The sequence below is a fragment of the Vespa velutina genome, chromosome 6 (genome assembly GCF_912470025.1).
Source record: "Vespa velutina chromosome 6, iVesVel2.1, whole genome shotgun sequence".
Taxonomy (NCBI): Eukaryota; Metazoa; Arthropoda; class Insecta; order Hymenoptera; family Vespidae; genus Vespa; species Vespa velutina.
In genome coordinates this window covers 7,151,888-7,171,887 of record NC_062193.1, presented here as the reverse complement: position 1 = coordinate 7,171,887, position 20,000 = coordinate 7,151,888, and the positions used below count along the sequence as shown (strand labels likewise).

Here is a 20,000-nt window from a genome sequence, read left to right as displayed (position 1 = left end):
TCGTACAGAGATAAGCCTTGTGGCCCAGTAGAATCCGTTAGACGTGTCGGAAGAAGGGTTGGAGAAATCGACATACGGTGTCGCGCGTGTACGCTCTTAAATATCATGCCTTGTGCTCGTTAAGCAAAGAGAAAGAAAAAGAGAAAGAGAGAGGATAAAAAAAGAGAGAGGAAGGGTGAAACAAGATCATTGCCGTCGTCTAACGACTAGACGAATTTACAAAAGAGCATACGTTCGCTAGAAAATAACGAGCTCGGGAAACGTGCCAGATTACGAAGAACTATCCAGAGTTTTAAACGACACCGCTGCTGTCTGCCTCGCTACTCTTCCCTCCCTTTTCCATTTCCTCACCTAACTCCCTCCCTCCCTCCATCCTTCCCATCCCCTTCATTTCGCCATCCAGAAGAGCACGCGATAAAAAGGGGGAGAGAGAGAGAGAGAGAGAGAGAGGGGTGGGGATGAAGAGAAATTATGCAAGCGATGTTACCGTTCAGCTTTACAATGAGAAAGCAAATTGCTAATTAACGAGCCGCCACGAGCTACTAGATCGAGACTGCTAATATAACAGGGTGGATTGTCTTAATTAAATGAAGAGAGAACCGGTAGCTGTTTGAGTCTATAAATCCAAGGCAAAGGATTCTCTAAGGATTTGTAAAAAATCTCTTAGTTTATTTCAGTAACACTTTTATCCTTTACCTTTTCTATCTTTCTCCTTAAAGATTTTCAGTTTTAAAGTATATACAACGTCAGGTATATATATATATATATATACCTGACGTTGTATATATAACTATACAAAGGTACGTAGTCGTTAAGTTAAATTCATCTTAGACGAAGAGATTCAACAACAAGAATTTTCCCCTCGTTTCTCCTACCGACTAATCTCTCTCCTACCAGGGTATCTTAGAAGAAGACGACACATGCGCAAACGGATATGCAACAAGTACTCGCGCCCTCGATGAAAATATGCGCGGACACGTTTTTACGTTGCTTCCTACTCTCTCTCGCTCTCTCCCTCTCTCTCTCTCTTTCTACATATATATATATATATATATATATATCCATCCCTATCTCTTTTTCTCTTTCTCTATCACTCTCTCTCTCTCTCTCTCTCTCTCTCTCTGCCTTACTCCAACCACTGGCCTCTTTGTCCGTCATTTTTCGAATTCGCGTTTTTGCAATCATAATCGCGTCAGATCAAATCAACGAAGTGGACAAGATTTTGTAGGATGCCGACGATCGTAAAGATTGCCGGCTGGAAAAGGACATGCAACAAGTCCTCTTTCCCTCTCTCTCGCTCGCTCGCTCGTTCTCGTCAATGGCCTCTTTCGGACGTTCCTCCTCCTCCACCTCCACCTCCTCCTCCTCCTCCTCCTTCTCCTCCTCCTCCTCTTCCTCCTCTTCCGCCCGTTACTTTACATCACCGGTGACGCACGACTTCCGCTACGTCACGCGACGCCCACTGACGTAACGTTTACTCCAAAGAGCCCACGCACAGAGAGACTGAGAGGGAGAATGTGTGTATGTGTTTATGCGTGTGCGTGTATGTATGTATGTGTGTGTATGTGAGAGAAAGAGAGAGAGAGAGAGAGAGAGATGCGTTTCATTGATCAATCCTCATCCCCTGTTCCCTATTACCCGATATCCTAATCGAATATCTCTCTTCGAATACTCGCGAAACTTGTCGAACGGAGATCTGAATATACGAAATTGATCTGAACGAGATAAAAGATAACAGATAAAAAAAAAAAAAAAAAAAAAAAAAAAAAAAAAAAAAGAGGGAGAGAGAAAAAAAGAAAAAGAGAAGAAAAAAAAATAGAATCGATTAGAAAATAATATTCGATGTGTTGTATTTATTTGCTACGGACACAATATGAGGGTTGGGAAAAACATGACGATGAAGTACACTTCAACGAACTGCGGAGTCCCTAAATTCTACGTAATGGTTTAAAGGGCAGCCGGTCGGTGGCTCGGTTGGAAAACGAGACCCTATTGACGAGAGAACCTACCTGACTCGTTTTAAAGCCCTCCCTTCCCCCTCTCTCTCTTTCTCTCTTATCTACTGTGAGAGCTCTTTTCTTTTTCCCCTTTCTCTTTCCGTTCTCATCGTAGTATTCATTTCCTTCTTTTTCTTCTTCTTCTTATTGTTAATATCCAAATCTATTGCATTCTGGGTAATTTGATCGATAACCGGTATACTCCAGTTACCTTGACATAGAAAAAGGCAAATGTTCCAATTGACTCGATTGGAATGCATGATAACAAAAGGAAGAGAAAGAAAATGAGAAAGAGAAAAAAAAAACGTCTTCATCGTTATCAGATTCTTAATCAAGAAATAAAACCTTTACCGCTCAATTCTTTTCCTTTTTCACATTCACCGATCTTAAGCGAGACGATTCGAATCCGGCGCTAAAGGATAAGTCGAGGAGTCGAGGAGCGATAGTGGGCGAAAATAAGAGGAAAAAAGAATGGAGGAGGAAGGTAAAAAAGGAGAAGGACAAAAGAGAGAGAGAGAGAGAGAGAGAAAGAGGAGGTAGCGGTAGAGAGATAGAGAAAGATAGAGAAAAGTAAGAGAAGGTAAAGAGCATGGCCTTTTTCTCAGCTTCTTTGACCGACCCATGCTCTGCGGCTAGTAGAAAAAGAGAAAGGAGCAACGACGGAGATATAGCGATATATATAGAGAGAAAGAGAGAGAGAGAGGGACGGAGATAGAACGAGAGGGAGAGAGAGAGAGAGAGAGAGAGAGAGAATTCCTCTCTATTGATTTCCTGCCGAGCGTGGGCCAACGAAGGGAGGATTAGGTATTGCGCCTCTCTCTTTCTTTTTCTCTTTCTGTTTTTCTCCTTTGCTCACGTTACCTCCCCCTTTCCTTCTCTCTTTCTCTCTCTCTCTCTCTCTCTCTCTCTCTTTCTCTCTCTTTCTCACACACACATTTCTTTCATCCTTCGAGACAACACTTTTGCTATAATCGAACGAGCACCTGGCTGGTTTGCTAGAGAAGAGGTAAGAGATGAAAGGAGATTAAGTGTGGCGACCAAGTTGATGGAGATAAGACGAAAACAAGAAAGCACGTAAATCTTCAGAGGGAAAAAAGAAAGAGAAAGAGAAAGAGAAAGAGAGAGAGAGAGAGAGAGAGAGAGACGAAGAAGATGAAAGGAAATGAGTAAGAGAAAAAAAAGGGATAGAAAGAAAGAAAGAAAGGAGACACCTGGGCAAACCGAAATAGGAAGTTAAATGTGTATACTATAATTATGACCGCGTCGAGTTAGAAACGACAAACTCATACTCTCTTCTCTGAATGTCTTAGGAATGACAATGTGGTAGTGTTCATGTTGCTTGTATTGTAGCAATGAAGACAATACCAATGAAGCTGGGGGTAGTTCAACGGTGTAGACCTGCTAATACTACCGTTGCTAACTGGTAATAGTAATAGTTGTAATAGTAGTAGTGATAGTAGTAGTAGTAGTAGTGGTAGTAGTAGTAGTAGTAGTAGTAGTAGTAGGAGTAATGGTAGAAGTAGTAGTAGTAGCGACCGTGGCATCGACTTGCAGTATTGGTACATCGTCCTACATCGTCTATGGTAAAGATACTCGATGGTGGGGATTGATTGCAGTAGTGGTGGTGGCGCTGATGCCGTTGCTGTTGCTGAAAAGATGGTGGTGGTAGTGGTGGTGGTGGTGGTAGAGTAGTAGTAGTAGTAGTAGTAGTAGTAGTAGTAGTAGTAGTAGTAGTAGTAGTAGTAGTAACAGTAGTAGTAGACTTGCGTACAAACCTCGTGACGTCAGAAGCTGTCGAGCGTAACCCATGAATCCACACCTCAAGCACCCCTTTTCACCAGCAGCCTCGACCCTCTACCCCTGCTGGTTGAACCGTTGCTTCCTTCGTTCTACATCCATCGTAGCTTTCTCGTCTCGTCGCAACCGCACCCCACCCCTTCATTCCCTTTATCTCTTCCCGCCTACCTACTCACCACCGTGCGTCGTCTCGAGACACTATCGATAATATTACTTCGATGTACGCGGCTAAGCAATTAATGGAGCCGTGCCGTCAAAGAACGCGTACGTCGCGAACCGACAATAATGCGCATAGGTATATTAGCTACTTTTCACTACTTTTTCTCTCGATTACCCCTTCCCCAAGTATTAATGAAATAAAATAAATTAATGATTATCAATTTAAACGAAAATAGTGGCATTTGTTATTATATTACGTTTACGAGAGAGAAAATTTAATAAACGATAACAAATTGGAATCCGTATTTCCTTCGATGATTAATTTGTCATTCACATAAATTGATAACTAATAGTATTTAGGATTTCCTCTAATCGCATATATATATGTAATTATTTACTAACAAACTATAATATGTAGAACATATGTAATATATTTTACATATATATTATGTAAAAACGTTTAAAAGTATTTGAAGAAAGGTCCGAACGTGTTGCGTTATTGCTCTATACTATTATACATATATATATATATATACACACCTATATGAATAAACATATACACATATTTATAATAAATGTGTATATATATATATATATACACTTATCGTTTTCAAAAAGGTCGTGGATTCAAATCAATGATCCGACAAAAATTGAAGAAGATAAGCACGAACAAAATGATATAACCAATTCCTCCGATTGTTATCGAACTCTTTCGAGATCAAACGCAATCGTCTCGATAACGCAATGATATTAAAACTTGAGTTATCAGTTGGTGTTGGCCGTTAATCGATTAGCCTTTATTTATTCCATGCTACGATACATGTGACATTACGGAGCCAATAGAGACGCGATAACGGACTGGTCAAAGGAAAGGAAATTAAGTTAGATAATGTGGGACGTTCATTCTCGTTACGCGACTCGATTACTATGTAATAGGAAGTATAAGTACATAGCTAACGTCGCTATAACTACATACACACACATACACAGACACAGAGAGAGAGAGAGAGAGAGAGAGAGAGAGAGAGAGAGAGAGAGACGTAGTGCGTGAATACGAGTTTTCCTCTTTCTCTCTCAGTTACTCCAATTAAGCTATATTATTACTCTCTCGTAAAAGAAAAATTTCTCACGGCACTAACGAAGCCTGGAAGTAGAACTACGCCACAAACTCCGATTTCCCTTGAAACACGCCAATTCCCGATGCGCGAGAGAAGTTTTACATAAACGACTTAGCGTTTCTCTAACGTAACGCGAATATTCTCTATCTATTTATCGAGTGGTCTCCGATACTCTATGGGTGCTATCAATACCACGGAATGATACACAATTAACCATAATAAATGGTAGAACTTTAAAGAAGGTTGGAAAACTTCGGTCCTTTACAATTTATTACATCGTAAATCTATATGATGATAAACGTCGAGAAAAAAGGAAAGAAAGAAAAAAAAGAAAAGAAAAGCAGAGAGAGAGAGAGAGAGAAAACGTTGCACCAGCAAAGGAGGATATTTTGCATCCATTTGAAAGTTTATTGAGACAATTTGTCGAATAGAATTACATTTTAATTAAAATGAATTATTATTTATCATACAATTGGGGGCGGGATGAACGCCGTAAAAATCGTTTTCTTTCTTTCGGGGGATGGGAAAGCAGAGTGTGTGTGTGTTCGTGCGTGCATACGTGTGCAACAGACTCAATCGAGTCGAATGGGCAAAGCCACGGCGAAGGGTCAGCGTCTTCGTAATGCTTCGCAAGTAGCGTGTTATCGATTAGCAGTAAATCGTAGAGACGCGCACAGATGCGCGACACGAGTTGACAGAGGGATAGGAAGATAATACGTCTATATCGGTGTGACTGCACATTGATTTAGTGGTGGTTAACCGAGTTCCCCTAATACTATAGCCGACAATGACTCACCGTTTCTCCTCAATATCGAGAGCCCGATGATCCCTATCGATAAGGTTCGTTCGCGAATACAGGATCGTCGATTACGTAGATCGAACCTTAGTAGTCGTTGTATCGTCGTTCTATCATCATTTCTAGATGGTAACAAACAAATCCCCTTTGGCCTTAAAGATATATCGCATTGATACAATTCAATGTAAACGATATCGATCTATATAGATCTATAATTTTTTAATGAAATCATTAGATATTACTTATCCATCTTTTTTTTCTTTCTTTTCCTTTGCTCTTGTTCTTCTTCCTTCTTTTTTAATTTTTTTTTTTAATTTTTTAATTATCCTTTTTTTTTTTTTTTTTTTTTTTTTTTTTTTGGAGGAAAACATTACTCCTTCAGACAAATTTCAGACAAAGGGGAAGGGGCTTTTTATCAATTTGTACGTGAGATAGCTGCCTTCTTACTACGTCAACCTTGAAAGAACCCTTCGACGAGAGGCCAAGTAAGAAAAGATGGGGAAAGGAAGAAAAAAGAAATGGTACGGCTCAAAAGCAGACTTCTTTTCCCGAATTCGTCATGACCGAGGATGATAGAAGAAAAGAAAGAGAAAGGAAGGGGGAAGGGGAGGGGGATGGGAGAGAAATCACCCTCTCTAACATAGAAAACACATTTTTCATGTGTTGCTACTCGTCGGAGTATATGGGTCGAGAAATGCTGTGCAGGCGCTAAATATATATCGGCACGTGCACACGCACGCACATTCTCTGTCTCTCTCTTTCTCTTTCTCTCTCTCTCTCACACACACACACACACACACTATCTATCTGTCTATCTATCTATCTATCTATCTCTCTTTTTTTTTCTTACATTCGTTTAAAGCTCCTCACGCGCGTACCGGCTGAACCAGAAGACGAGACGAGAGAGAGAAGACATTTCTCTCTCCTTGAGAAGGCTCATTTACCTTTCACACCGACGTGAAAGAAAGAGACAGGCGTATAAATAAAAGAAGAAAGAACAAATGTAGAAAAGCAGAGATTGTTAAAATAAATAATAAAGAAAAGAATTTTTACAATTCCTTTATATAAGATTTATCAAATCAATACGTTTATATATTATTAACTTTTGCAAGGGTTGTTAATTCGATTGTTTATCACAAAATTTCGAATAAATTACAGTATTGATTTTTTTTTTTTTTTTTATTATTTTTTTTCTTCTTCTCCCCCACCCCACCCCATCTCATCCCACCCCCTTCGCCCGATTATAATTGTATAACTCATTGATCATTTTTGAATGGGAGATGTGTTTAATAAAATTTTAAATTTCTCTCCGATAAATGCATTTATATATTTTAAGACGAACATAACTATTCTATTCAATTCTACTCCGTTCCATTCTTATTCTATTTATATTCTTTTTCTTTATCTCTATTCATCTTCCTTTTGATCCTTCCTTCCTTCCTTCCTTCCTTCCTTCCTTCATTCTTTCTATCTATCTTTCCTATCTTTCTTACTCGTTCATCCACTTTTTTCAACAAGCTACTTCTGCTTCTGCTGTTACCGTTGCCGCTGGTGCCTGTGCTGGTACTACTTTACAGAGGACTCAACGCTGTGAAGAAATCGATTCGTCAACCTGTCCTGACGAAAGACCTTTGCTCTTTTACTTGCGACCGGTATTCCTTCTCCGGTGATTTACACACCCGCTAAAATCTGGTCAGTCATCCGTTGCAAACCATCCCTCCTATCACCATCACCACCGGCATCCATGTCTTCCAGAAACCTTCTTTTTCCTCGAATCAGTATCTTTTTCGAGTGTTCTCAACGAAGAAATATTTCTTTTTGCAATATTTCGTTTCAACGATGAACTAAACTTTATCTTATACATACATATATGCATACATGCATCCATACATACATACATACATACATGTAAAAGATATTCACGTATGCGCGTGTACGTACAAATTTAAAATTAAAATAACGAGAATAATAAATAAATAATTAACAGTAATAGTTTAGTTCGTCGTAAACGGTGTTAAATTTCTCAGGGCAAAATTCAAATGTGATTTGTCAGGGAAGACGTCCTACATTTTACGATGAGTCAATTAAATCTCTAGCAGTCTGGAAATCTTCCAAGTGCGACGTGAGACTCGAGTTCATGATAGCGAGAAGGATGGTGATGACGATGATAATAATGAAGAAGAATAAGAACAAAAAACAGAGAAGAAGAAGAAGAAGAAGAAGAAATAAGAAAATACGAAGAAGACGCAAATGCTTCGTTAATACTACGTGGCGCTATCGTTCTAATGCGAGGCTAATGGAACGAAACTCAGAAGATACTCTAAGAAAACGATGAAATCGTTTAACTAGAAGGAGAGAAAGAAAGAAAAAGAATAATGAGAACGAAAAGGAGAAGATGATGATCTAGAAAAGAAAAATAAGATGATGATGTTGATGAAGAAGAATAAGAAGAAGAATAAGAAGAAGAAGAAGTCAAGGTCACAAGAGAAGGTATCTTTAACGATCGAGTTATCCTTCTCGTTGAATATGCTTTTACCGACCGCTGGTAACGGATTTCACGCTACGAGAGCTATGATCGTATTCCATGAAAAGAGAGACGCGTTAAGTTCTCGGTTGGCGCGCGTGCAAGTATAATATACACCACGAAGAGAAGAACCAAAAGGGAAAAGAGAGAAGAGAAGAAAAGAGAAGAGAAGAGAAGAGAAAAGAAACACACAGTGTAAACCTATAGATGGCCTCTTGTCTCTCTTACTTTACCTCTTCGCCATTCCCCCTATAGAACGGATATATATAATGAATTATCGATAAGGTCGACTCTCGCGAAGGTCGTTTCTTGACCTTCGATTTTCCGTTCGTGATTTCCTTCGAATACAGTGAAAATAACGAAATCCGTTAGAAACATACCACGTACGATAATTTATCTACTTGTACATATTCGCTAATTGAAAAAAAGTAACGCGAAAATGAGAAAAAGAAGGAGCGAGAGAAAGAGAGAGAGAGAAAGAGAGCGGGGGGGTGGTGGTGGTTGGAAGAAGAGGAAATAATAAATTCTGAAGAAACTACGTTTAATCTCGATCTTAGAAGAAATAATTTATCAACGTTCTAAGAACGCGTTCTATGTAACAATCGACACGAGAACACAACCCGTACATACATTCTCATTTGAACGATTTAGAAATCATGTTCGTTGATCGTTCAAACGATCCGGTCTAATGATTGATTTTTTAGTTGAACGAAGAACACAGTCTCGACACTCTTTTACTTTTTTTGTTTCTTCTTCTTCTTCGTCGTCGTCTTCGTTTTCTTCATGATCCTTCTTCTTACGCGTTACGGTCAAGGCAAGAGGATCAGCTTAGCAAGCTAAACAGGCAAGCAAGCGAGCAAGAAAGCAAGCAAGCGAACAGACTTCGGTCGAACCACCGCCGGTTCATTGGCCAGGCCACTTGTCGCCTTGAAGCCAATCGCTTCGTGCTCCGTTCGCATTCCGCTTGTAATACAAGTCGTCTCGGCTCCTGATAATTTAATAACGCCTCTGTAATTTACGATCGAACGATTTCTTCTTCTTCTTCTTCTTCTTCTTCTTCTTCTTCTTCTTCCTTTGAGCGACTTTTATCATTCTTACTTTTCTTCATTTAATCGTCGTCATCATTAACATTAAACAAACCATATGCTTCCCGTTTCATTTTCATTTGTTCTCGTTGTTGTCCATGTTATTGTCCATGTATCCATATCTATTTATCTATTATATATATATATATATATATATATATATATATAAAATATCGATCTCCATGAGATTAGTTTCTAGACGTGGAACGTTTAGAAAATTTCGACGACTTTTCCTCTTCGTTTCGCTGCACGTCATCGGCAGTCTTCGTGAGACGAACGTCTTCCTTTGACAAGGAAAGCTTGTTCGAGCGAAAAATCGACTTATCGAGGGAGAGAAGAAGAAGAAGAAGAAGAAGAAGAAGAAGAAGCTGTTCCCTTCGAGACAAAGAGATAACTCTCTCCCTACTTTTTTCAAACTCGTTATCGAAGATGGTCTTGTCTCTCTCACACCTTAAATTCTGAATCAATAATATCCTCGCATGAACGGAATGAAATTTTAGAACGAATACAAACGATTCCAATCGATTTCTATCATTTTCTTTTTCTTTTTTTTATAGAATCGTTCGACTTTAAACTAAACTACCCCTTCCTATCCCTTTCTACTTTTCATTCGTATTCTAATTTTAGATTTCACAAGCGCTTATGTTCGCACTCGTTAAACCCCCCCCCCCCTCTCTTTCTCTCTCTCTCTCTCTCTCACACACACACACAGACACACATACACACACATATACACACACACACGATGGCAGAACTTTCACTTCGGTGGACGAGGCGAACGTAAACAAAGCGTGATTCGACGTTCGCACGTGACAAATTTATGGAGATTAGAACGTTGTGTTCTGATCGATGTTAGAGCATACGATTACTACTAATTCTAATTTGTATGTGTTACTTCGTAACAACACAACGTATTTAAATTAAAACAAATCTATCATCGATCGTAATTAATTTACGATATACCGATGGACGTGTTAGCTTTTTTTTTTTAACGATGAACCATTACTATTACTATTACTATTAATTTGATTTAACATTTGTAATAACAATAACAATAACAATAATAATAATAATAATAATAATGATAATAATAATAATAATAATAATAATAATAATAATAATAATAATAATAATAATAATAATAATAATAATAATAATAATAATAATAATAATAATAATAATAATAATAATCTTAACTATATAATAACGTTCGTTCAAAGAAATTTACTTACGAAATTTTCTCGCTTAAAAATTACACCTCCTCATTCTCTACTTTATCCCTCCGTCCTCCCCCCCCGCCCGCTGCCGCCTACCGCCCCACCCTCTAACCACCAAATCATCATCCAACATTACCGTCCCTCTCATCCGTTGTAAAACTCTATATTTAAATCAAAGAATCACCGAGTATTTCCGTAATGAGAGCGTGAAAATAAAACTTGGATCTTAAGGATTCTCGAATAGAGCCAGTCGAGATTCTCGTTCCCCTCCTGTTTGCTCTATTAATAGCCCTTTTCCACGGATTACGAGGACGGAGAGAGACAGAGAGAGGGTGAGCAGGAGAAAGAAAGAGAGAGAGAGAGAGAGAAAGAGAGAGGGAGAGTAGGAGAAAGAGAGAGAGAGAGAGAGAGAGAGAGAGAGAGAGAGAAGGAAGACGAAGAAGGTATTCTATATTAGATCGCTGCATCTACAAGAAGGAGCAACACGCCAAGCAACGGCAACGGCAACGGCAACAACGTGCAACACGACGTAACGCAACGGGAGTTACCGACGTAACTCGTCACACGTGCTGAATATTTTCGTTGTACCGACACGTCCGGAATAACCCGACGACGGGGAATTTATAGAGGATTCTCCGCTCTCTCTCTCTCTCTCTCTCTCTCTCTCTCTCTCTCTCTCTCTCTCTCTCTCTCTCTCTCTCTCTCTCTCTTTCTCTATAGGACGTAGAGGATGAGAAGGAAGTGGAGGAGGAATGGAAGGATGAGGACCGCCTTCTCTATCCACCTTCGTCTCTCATACTTTCGAGAGTAAGTGAGAAAGATAGATAGATAGATAGATAGATAGATAGATAGATAGATAGATAGATAGATAGATAGATAGATAGATAGATAGATAGATAAAGAGAGGGAGAGAGAGAGAGAGAGAGAGAGAGAGAGAGAGAGTTAGAGAAGATTGGCACGTCGCTGGTATTTACAATTCTCCTCGTTGTGGCAACGCGAGAATCAGAGAAATGAGAAAGAGGAAAAGAGACAGAGAGGCAAACCAGAATGAGAGAGAGAGAGAGAGAGAGAGAGAGAGAGAGAGAGAGAGAGAGAGAGAGAGAGAGAGAGTGTGTGTGTGTGTGTGTGTGTGCGCGCGTGATAGACAGAAAGAAAGAGAATGAGATAGTGAAAGAGGGAAGGATAGAGAGAAGGGAAAAGAGAAGGGACGAAGTATCCTGAGAGGCTGCTATGGATCGATGCTGTGTTATCAAATCACGTTCTCTTCTTCTCTCTCTTTCTCTCTCTCTCTCTCTCTCTCTCTCTCTCTCTCTCTCTCTGTATATATATATATATATATATATATATATATATATGTATATAAGTATGTATATATGTATGTATGTATATGTCTGTCTCTTTCTCTTCGTTTCTCCTCAACGACGAAAGCGTCGTCTCCAACAGAGCAGAGACCCTTCGACGTTCACAGTCCTACGAGCCCTACGACTCGCGAGAGACGCCTAAATGACGGAATAATAGCGCTTCTTCTTTCAAGCTCGTTCAATTATTTCCTCAAGAGAAATATCTTATATCCCCATCGTCTGTTTTCTCCAAAATTTATCCTTTATCGTTATTTCTCTCTTTCTTAATTTTTTATTTTAATTCTTTAATTTCATCGTCGTCATCAACATCATCATCATCATCATCATCATCATCAACATCAACATCATTATCATAATTAGCAGCAACAGCAGCAGCAGCAGCAGCAAAATCATCATCATAATTATTATTATTATTATTATTACTATTATTATTATTATTATTATTATTCATGTCTTTCTTGAAGGATTGGACGCAGTCGAATTCGATCACAGCAAAACCAACTTCGCTCGAACGAGCTCACGAAAGTCATGGAGAAACGAAAGCCACGGCATGGCGCCGAGAAAGTTGGCAACCTTAACAGGCTCCTATCGAGCTACTGTCGTTGCCTTCTTATAGTTAGCGAATACGATGAATACCTATTTTGTTTATATTTCCATTTTCTATGCTATACGTTTTATCTTCTTTTATATATTTATTTGTTTGTTTATTTATCTATTTATATATTTATTCATTCGTTCGTTCGTTCGCTCTGTTCGCATTCAAAGATCTTAAAGAATTTCTTTAAAAAAAAAAAAAAAAAAAAAAAAATAAAAAAAGAAAGAAAAAAAAAGAGAAAGAAAAAAAACTAATAATAACTAAATAACCAAGTGACGTACCGCCAATTTCTATATTTCCTTTTTTCTTCCTTTCTTCCTTTCTTTCTTTTATACACATTACTTCAATAATATAGAAATCTAAAGTCAAACTTTCATCGATGAATTTCGTTTAATTCAATGAGAAACAAGTTAATATACATATTTATACGTATCTGACAATAATGGCATTAGCATTTTTTAACATAATACTCGACGCAAAGGGAAAACATAATATGACGTATAGCTCAAAATAATTAATAATCATAGAGGAAAATTAATGGAGAATGGATGAGGATCCAACGTTTGACATTTGTTCGATAATATCTATAAAAAGGATATATCTGATGAATTGGAGTTCAACGAGGATCTAAAGATCCAAGGATTTAACTTTTTTTGGTTTTTTTTTTTGGTTTTTTTTTTTTTTTTTTGTCTAGAAAGGAAAAAAAGAAGGAAAGAACGAAAAAAAAAAAAAACAAAGAAAAAGAAAAGAAAGGACAAACAAACAAAAAAAATGTAGAGAGAACGAAAGTTGAAAACTAAAGGCGATATAAGGCGCGCAGTCGAATCGTATGCCACGAGGAGACATAGCCGAAGGAAACTCGTTGAAAGTCGAAAGATAACGTCGATAACTTGGCACGAGGAGGAGACGATAAAGGCGGCACGAGGGATAACGAGAGCGGAAACTCGAGTACTTATACGCGAGACGAGACGTAGATAGGTAGGTCGTCTCTCTCTCTCTCTCTCTCTCTTACTCTGGTTGAAAAGCAGGTGGATAGAATTCCGTGAGGTAGTACTCGCACGAGGAAAGAAAACTAAGGAGGAGGAGGAGGAGGAGGAGGAGGAGGAAGAAGAGGCACGAGGATCTTCAAACCGGATGATTCCCACAACACCACCTCCTCCTCCTCCTCCTCCTCCTTCCCCACGAGAGGGAAAGACAGAGAGAGAGAGAGAGAGAGAGAGAACAAGAGAGAAGACTTAACGGAACTCCTTCTACGCGATCCTGACGTCACGTTAAGAGTCGGAGAAGCAGCATGTCGTCGTCGAGAAATTCTATCGACCCTATTCGAGAGCTCGATACGACACAAAACGTATGCGTGCTTCTGTTCAGGCAGAAAGGAAGCAATTTTTCTTCCCCCCTCCCCCCGTCGATATTTTGTTTCCCTTTTTTTTCTTCTTCTTCTTCTTCTTTCTTTTTTCTTGGTTCTTTTTTTTTTTTTTTTTTTTTTATCTATGATTAGAAAAGAAAAGAGAATTAGGGGAGGATATTTTTCAATAGTTTACGTAAAACAACGATTTTTTCTTTTAAACGATCACGATAAATGTGGATTAATTAATTATTGAACGTTAGCCCGGATCGTATATAGGTGTTTGTATATAGAAGGATAGAGGGCAAAAAAAAAAAATAATAATAATAATAATAAATAAGATAGAAAAAAGAAAAAGAAAGAAAAAGAAAAAGAAGAAGTCGTTCTTGGTGCGAAAAGATACGTAACGATTCGAGTAGCTAGTAAAAGTTGGCCTGATGCGTTTCTAAGGGGGTTCGTACCGAGCGACAGTTACGCTTTAATAATAATGACTCGGGCGGTCATTGACGCTTCAGGAACTCAGTGACCTCGAAGATACCAACCAACTGAAGAAGACCATTTGGAATTCGGATGTGACGTGAAATAAATTTTCAGTCTCGATCGTATCGACTGTAATGCATAAGAAAGAGTGAGAGAGGAAGAGAGAGAGAGAAAGAGAGAAAGAGAGAGAGAGAGAGAGAGAGAGCAGCTACTATGGCGTCGGCCGAAATGTAAGACAATAACGGGTCTTCTCTTCCTCTCGAAGAACCTTGAAACCAATTTTTTACCGTTCCTCCCACTTCCACTAATTTCATCTTCTTACTCTTCTCTCTCTCTCTCTCTCTCTGACTCTACTCGATTTTTCCAATAAAATTACTAATATAAGATTACTAATATAATCTTCAAGTCAAAGGCAGATTCCGGTGAAATCATTTTTCTTTTGTTGTTTTCACTTCGTACTCGAGATTCCCCACGGCACTCCCGATAAACATTTTCGCTTCCGAGGAAGTGAAATTCTTTTGAAATCATTTTGTCGAAACTTATGTATCCTATATAAATATATATGTATATATATATCTATATATATGCAGTTATGTTCGTTCAAAGGTTAACCTATTTACCGTAGAAAATGATAGAACATTATATCTTTGCGTAATTTTTCCATAAATAAGGGAAGAGTAAATAAAAAAGAAAAGAAGAAAAAAAAAAAAAAAGAAAAATAAAAAACAAAATAAAAAAGCTTTCACGATAGCTTTTCGATTCGATGGAAAAGCGATGACCAAGCGAAGTCGTGCTTCGTGCTTGCACGACTTGAAAAGTCGCAAGCAACGGGGCAAACTCGTCGGATACTCTCCTTCCGGAAGCTACGGAGGAGGAGTTCGTTGAATGCAATCTCGGTCTGGCTGGTAACGAACGGCAGGAAGAGAGATCGACGATGGCGACGTAATTCGAAGGAACTTGCCAGTGACACAATGTGATAATAAAAGTACGCGAGGAGCTACTTCGGGACTAAGCAGTAATAATAGTGGTAATAATAATAATAATAATAATAATAGTAATAGTAATAATAGTAGTAATAGTAGTAGTAGTAATAGTAGTAGTAACAATAGTAGTAGTAATAGTAGTAATAGTAGAGAGGTAGACGCTCGACAAATGCGTTTAGAAGTGGGCTAACACAACAAAACTTAGTGCTATACGTTATATCGAGACGCGTTAAGAGCAATCTTAACGCTCGAGAATGTGACTTCGAAAGTGTTTAGAATACTTTCTACTAAGTCCTAATTAAGGAAACGTGTCTAACCTTTCGCCAGAGCAAAAAACTTATTCAAAGATTTAAGGATGATCTTTAACAATGATTAATGTGAACAATCATTATTTTTATTCCTTCCTTGTGTGAATATATAATTTACATAACTCGTTGTTGTTCAAAGTAATCAAATTAATCTCGTCTGATGATATTCGAAAAAACGAAGAACAAACTAAAAAAAAAAAAAAAAAAAAAAAAAAAAGAAAAGAAAAAAAGAAAAAAAGAAAATCTGAAAAGAAGTATTACAAAAGAACGAAGATATCACGAAGGGTAAACGATAACAAAAAAAAAAGAAAAGAAAAGAAAAGAAAAAACTTTGAATAAAAAAAAAAAAAAAAAATAAATAAATAAATAATCAATGAAAGAACAACGATAAGAAATCGAAATAAAAGAAATGAGAAAATTAATGAATAAAAAAAAAAAATTACTTGATGCTTTTAAAATCCATAAAGATCTTTTTAACCTACGAAATAAACGAATTGATATGACCAGAAGAAGTTCGTTTGTGACTGTCAGAATGCTTTAGAGTGGACTCGATTTTAAAATCGCATCGAAGTAGTTAATCTCGAGCACGTCGTAGGAAAGGATTGCCGATGGTAAAGATGGGGAGAAGGGGAGGGGGGGAGAGAGAGAGAGAGAGAGAGAGAAAGCCATTCTAAAAGAACAAGAAGAACAAGAAGAAGGAGAAGGAGGAAGAGGAGGAGGAGGAAAAGGAGGAGGAGGAGGAGGAGGTACACGCGCATACCGAGGCCGTTCCGTCTATCTTCCCCTACCATTGTTTCTCCTTCTTGTCTCCTCCTTTGCTTCGACCGTGGTAAGAGGCGCGATGCTACTGTGTTACATATTTAAGCTGAGTTCACACTGGAACGACTTCCTTCTCCCTCCTCCCTCCTCCAATCATCCCCACCTTCTTATCAATTAGCGTCCCTCTCCTCTTTTTCCTTATCTCTCTCTCTCTCTCTCTCTCTCTCTCTCTCTATTTTCTTTTTTAGCCTTTCCTTCTTTTTTCTTTTTCTTTTTTTCCTTCTTGCTTGTTTGTTTTTCTTTTCTTTTTTTTCTTTTATTTATTTTTTTTTTTTTTTTTTATTTCTTTTTTCTCGTTGTTTTTATTGATAAAGAGTACGATGGTATTGGCCGATCTATAAAACGACGATGCAGAAAAACGCGGCTTTATCCGTCGTAACACTTTCACTCCTATACTCTTGAGGAATAAAACCTGAAGCTCGGAAAACTCTCGGTTTGAGGGGAAAAAAAAAGAAGGAAAAAAAAAAGAAAGAAAGAAAGAAAGAAAGGATGGAAAAAAAGTTGACTCTCCTTGATTAACATACCTGGCGTTGTGTACTTTCTTTACGTCTTACGTGTACAACACGTCTGGCACTAAATGGTATTTTAAATAAGTACCAACAAGCAATGTCTGGTTCGTTCGCACATCGTAAGAATAAGAATTTCTTCGAGAGAATTAACGATATCGTTATCGATTTTAATTAATAAGAAATTAATTGCATTCTTCGAAGCTTTTCTGGTGTTACGTAAAAAAAAAAAAAAAGAAAGAAAGAAAAAAAGAAAAGAAAAGAAAAGAAAAGAAAAAACGAAGAGACGAGATAAGAAGAAAGAAAGAGAGAAAGAGAGAGAGAGACAGAGAGAGAGAGGAAGAAAGAAAAGAAAAGAAAAGAAAAAGAGAAAATTCGATAAAATTGTCACGTTTAAATTGATAAAATGTTCGCATAAAGATTTGTAGTTTTGAAGAAAACGTTTCGTAGAATGGATTCTTGAAAAAAATATATTCGTTTTATTTCGACGATAATCTATATAGCACGTACAATATATAAATGCATGCATACATGTTATATGCGTCAAACGAGTTTTATGTTGAAGGCTCGTTAAAGAAAAATAGTTTGCCGTAGAAAATCGCGTTAGAGAACTGGCTCGAGCATGCAAAGTAGTCCTCATAAAAAAAAAAAAAAAAAAAAAGAAAGAAAAAAAAATAAAGAAAAGAAAAAAAAGAAAGAGAGAGCAAAGGAAAGACAATGAAAGACAGAGAAAGAGAGAGATTAGATCTAATATCTAATAAAGAAGTAAGTTCTTATGTAAGTCCTATTTTCGTAGAGGGCCCTATTTAAGAATGATCAAAAGCGGAGACTCCGTTATTATAACAGTAAACGACAAATACGAATAACAAATACGACTACGAATGCAAAGACGACGACGACGACGACGACGACGAGGAGGAGGAAGAGGTGGAAGAGGAGGAAGAGTAGAACGATTTGTTCGTCAGTGGTTAAATTCGAGCACTCGTTTTGTTAAACGATTAAAGCGAACGCGAAGCACGTCGAGATCGTTTCCATTAACTCGCGGTTGTGAACGTGACCGAAAAGACCGAGTCTCTAGCATTAGAAATCCACCGGTGAAAGTGTTAGGCTGCACGAGCACGACGGCTTCTCGTGCTTCAAGATCCAACAGCCGTTAGACAATTCCTTATTGCGCGTTAGATCGAACTTCGAAATACTGGAAAATGTTAGACAATGCGAGCAAATTTTCGATATATCGGAATTAATGTATACTGTTAGTATTTTCCAATGATATTTATACGTTCACATATTTTTTTCATGAATTTATTTCTTCGTGGTAATCCTCCTCTTTTATCATTTTATCATCATAACTTCATATTTTTGGATTATAACTTTATCTTCAGATTTAACTTTACTCTTTAGAATCTTACTTTTTTTTTTATATAAACGAAATCTATAAACATATATATATATATATATATATATATATTTTCTTTTTTAATTTTACAAAATAAAATTATTAAACGATCGCTTATCGTTCAATAATACAAATAAAATAAATAATGAATTATTTAAAAATTTTCAAATAATCATACCGCGCGTCGACGTTAAGGATTTAGTAATAATAATAATAATAATAATAATAATAATAATAATAACAATAATAATAATAAGTAAGAGCAGCAACAACGACAACAACAATTTGATCCCATTATTAATGGACAATTAAATAATTTCATAATCATTTTATTTTCAAAATATCGTTCAAATTTGGCGCGTATCAGTCGCGCGCGTGGAGCAAGTGCATGGGAATCGAGCACGTTTTATCGACTGTAAACATAGGAGAGTAAATAAATGTATACGCTTTGTATGTATGGGTTTAGGTACATGTATATGGTGTCTACGCACGTACGCCACGAAGGAAAGCGAGAAGCGGAAAAGAAATTGGAAGGGGACGATTCGCGAACAAGCACAAAGTTAACTGTTGTGTGGGCGTTGGCCCTGGACAAGAATCTCATTCGTTCGAAAGAATTTCGAGCTTCTTTTTTTCCTCTCTCTCTCTCTCTCTCTCTCTCTCTCTCTCTCTCTCTCTCTCTCTCTCTCTCTCTCTCTCTCTCTCTCTCTCTCTATCTATCTATCTATCTATCTATCTTTCTCCTTCTTCTTTTTTCTCTTCTTTTTAACGCGCTATTTGAACTTCCATCTTTCTCTATCTTTTCTCTACTATCTTTATACTCAACACTGATATTATATTATCCAATAGATAATAATCCAAGAGCAATGTTGTGGACTCGTTCAAGAGCAAGTAAAAACAAAGATAATAAATCTACACAGGACGGAAACATAATTATGCTTATGTTATTCAATGTAGATACGTTAGATATATTTCAAATAGACATACTTTTTTTCCTTCTGTGCGTACATTTAAGAAATGTAAGTCCTTTTCTGACTTGTATATAGATATATATACATACAAAAACACAAACGCGTGCGCGCATACACACACACACACACACATATGTACAAATATAGATACGTACAATGTATACGTATAATGTTTTCTCAGAGAAAAGAGATAGTGAAGAACAAACTATAATACATTACATTACATCTACACGCACGCATACATGTTTACCCTTTTCTTAAGAATACTGTTTTAAATATTCATAATGTGAGTTAGCTCGTTTGTTACTTGTCGCTTATGACTTAAGAAAGTGACTTAGGTCACGTCACTTTTTTAATACAATTATGTAAAAGAGAAAAACGAATGATTATCTTGACCTTCTATGCGTTATTTAACTTTTATGAAAATATATAAAAAGAAGAAGAGAAATTAAAAAAAATGGTGCTATTAAAAAAAAAAAAAAAAAAAGAAAAAAAAAGAAAAAAAAAATAAAAGATAAAAAAAAGAAAAAAGTAAAAAAAAAAAGC

At 37.2% G+C, this 20,000-nt stretch overlaps 1 protein-coding gene across 11 annotated transcripts in view; it reads right to left on the bottom strand.

The window, feature by feature from the left end:
- The window catches only part of LOC124949720 (AF4/FMR2 family member lilli), a 163,109-nt gene that overhangs the window by 125,079 nt on the left and 18,030 nt on the right, over positions 1-20,000 (bottom strand). The window lies entirely within an intron of this gene.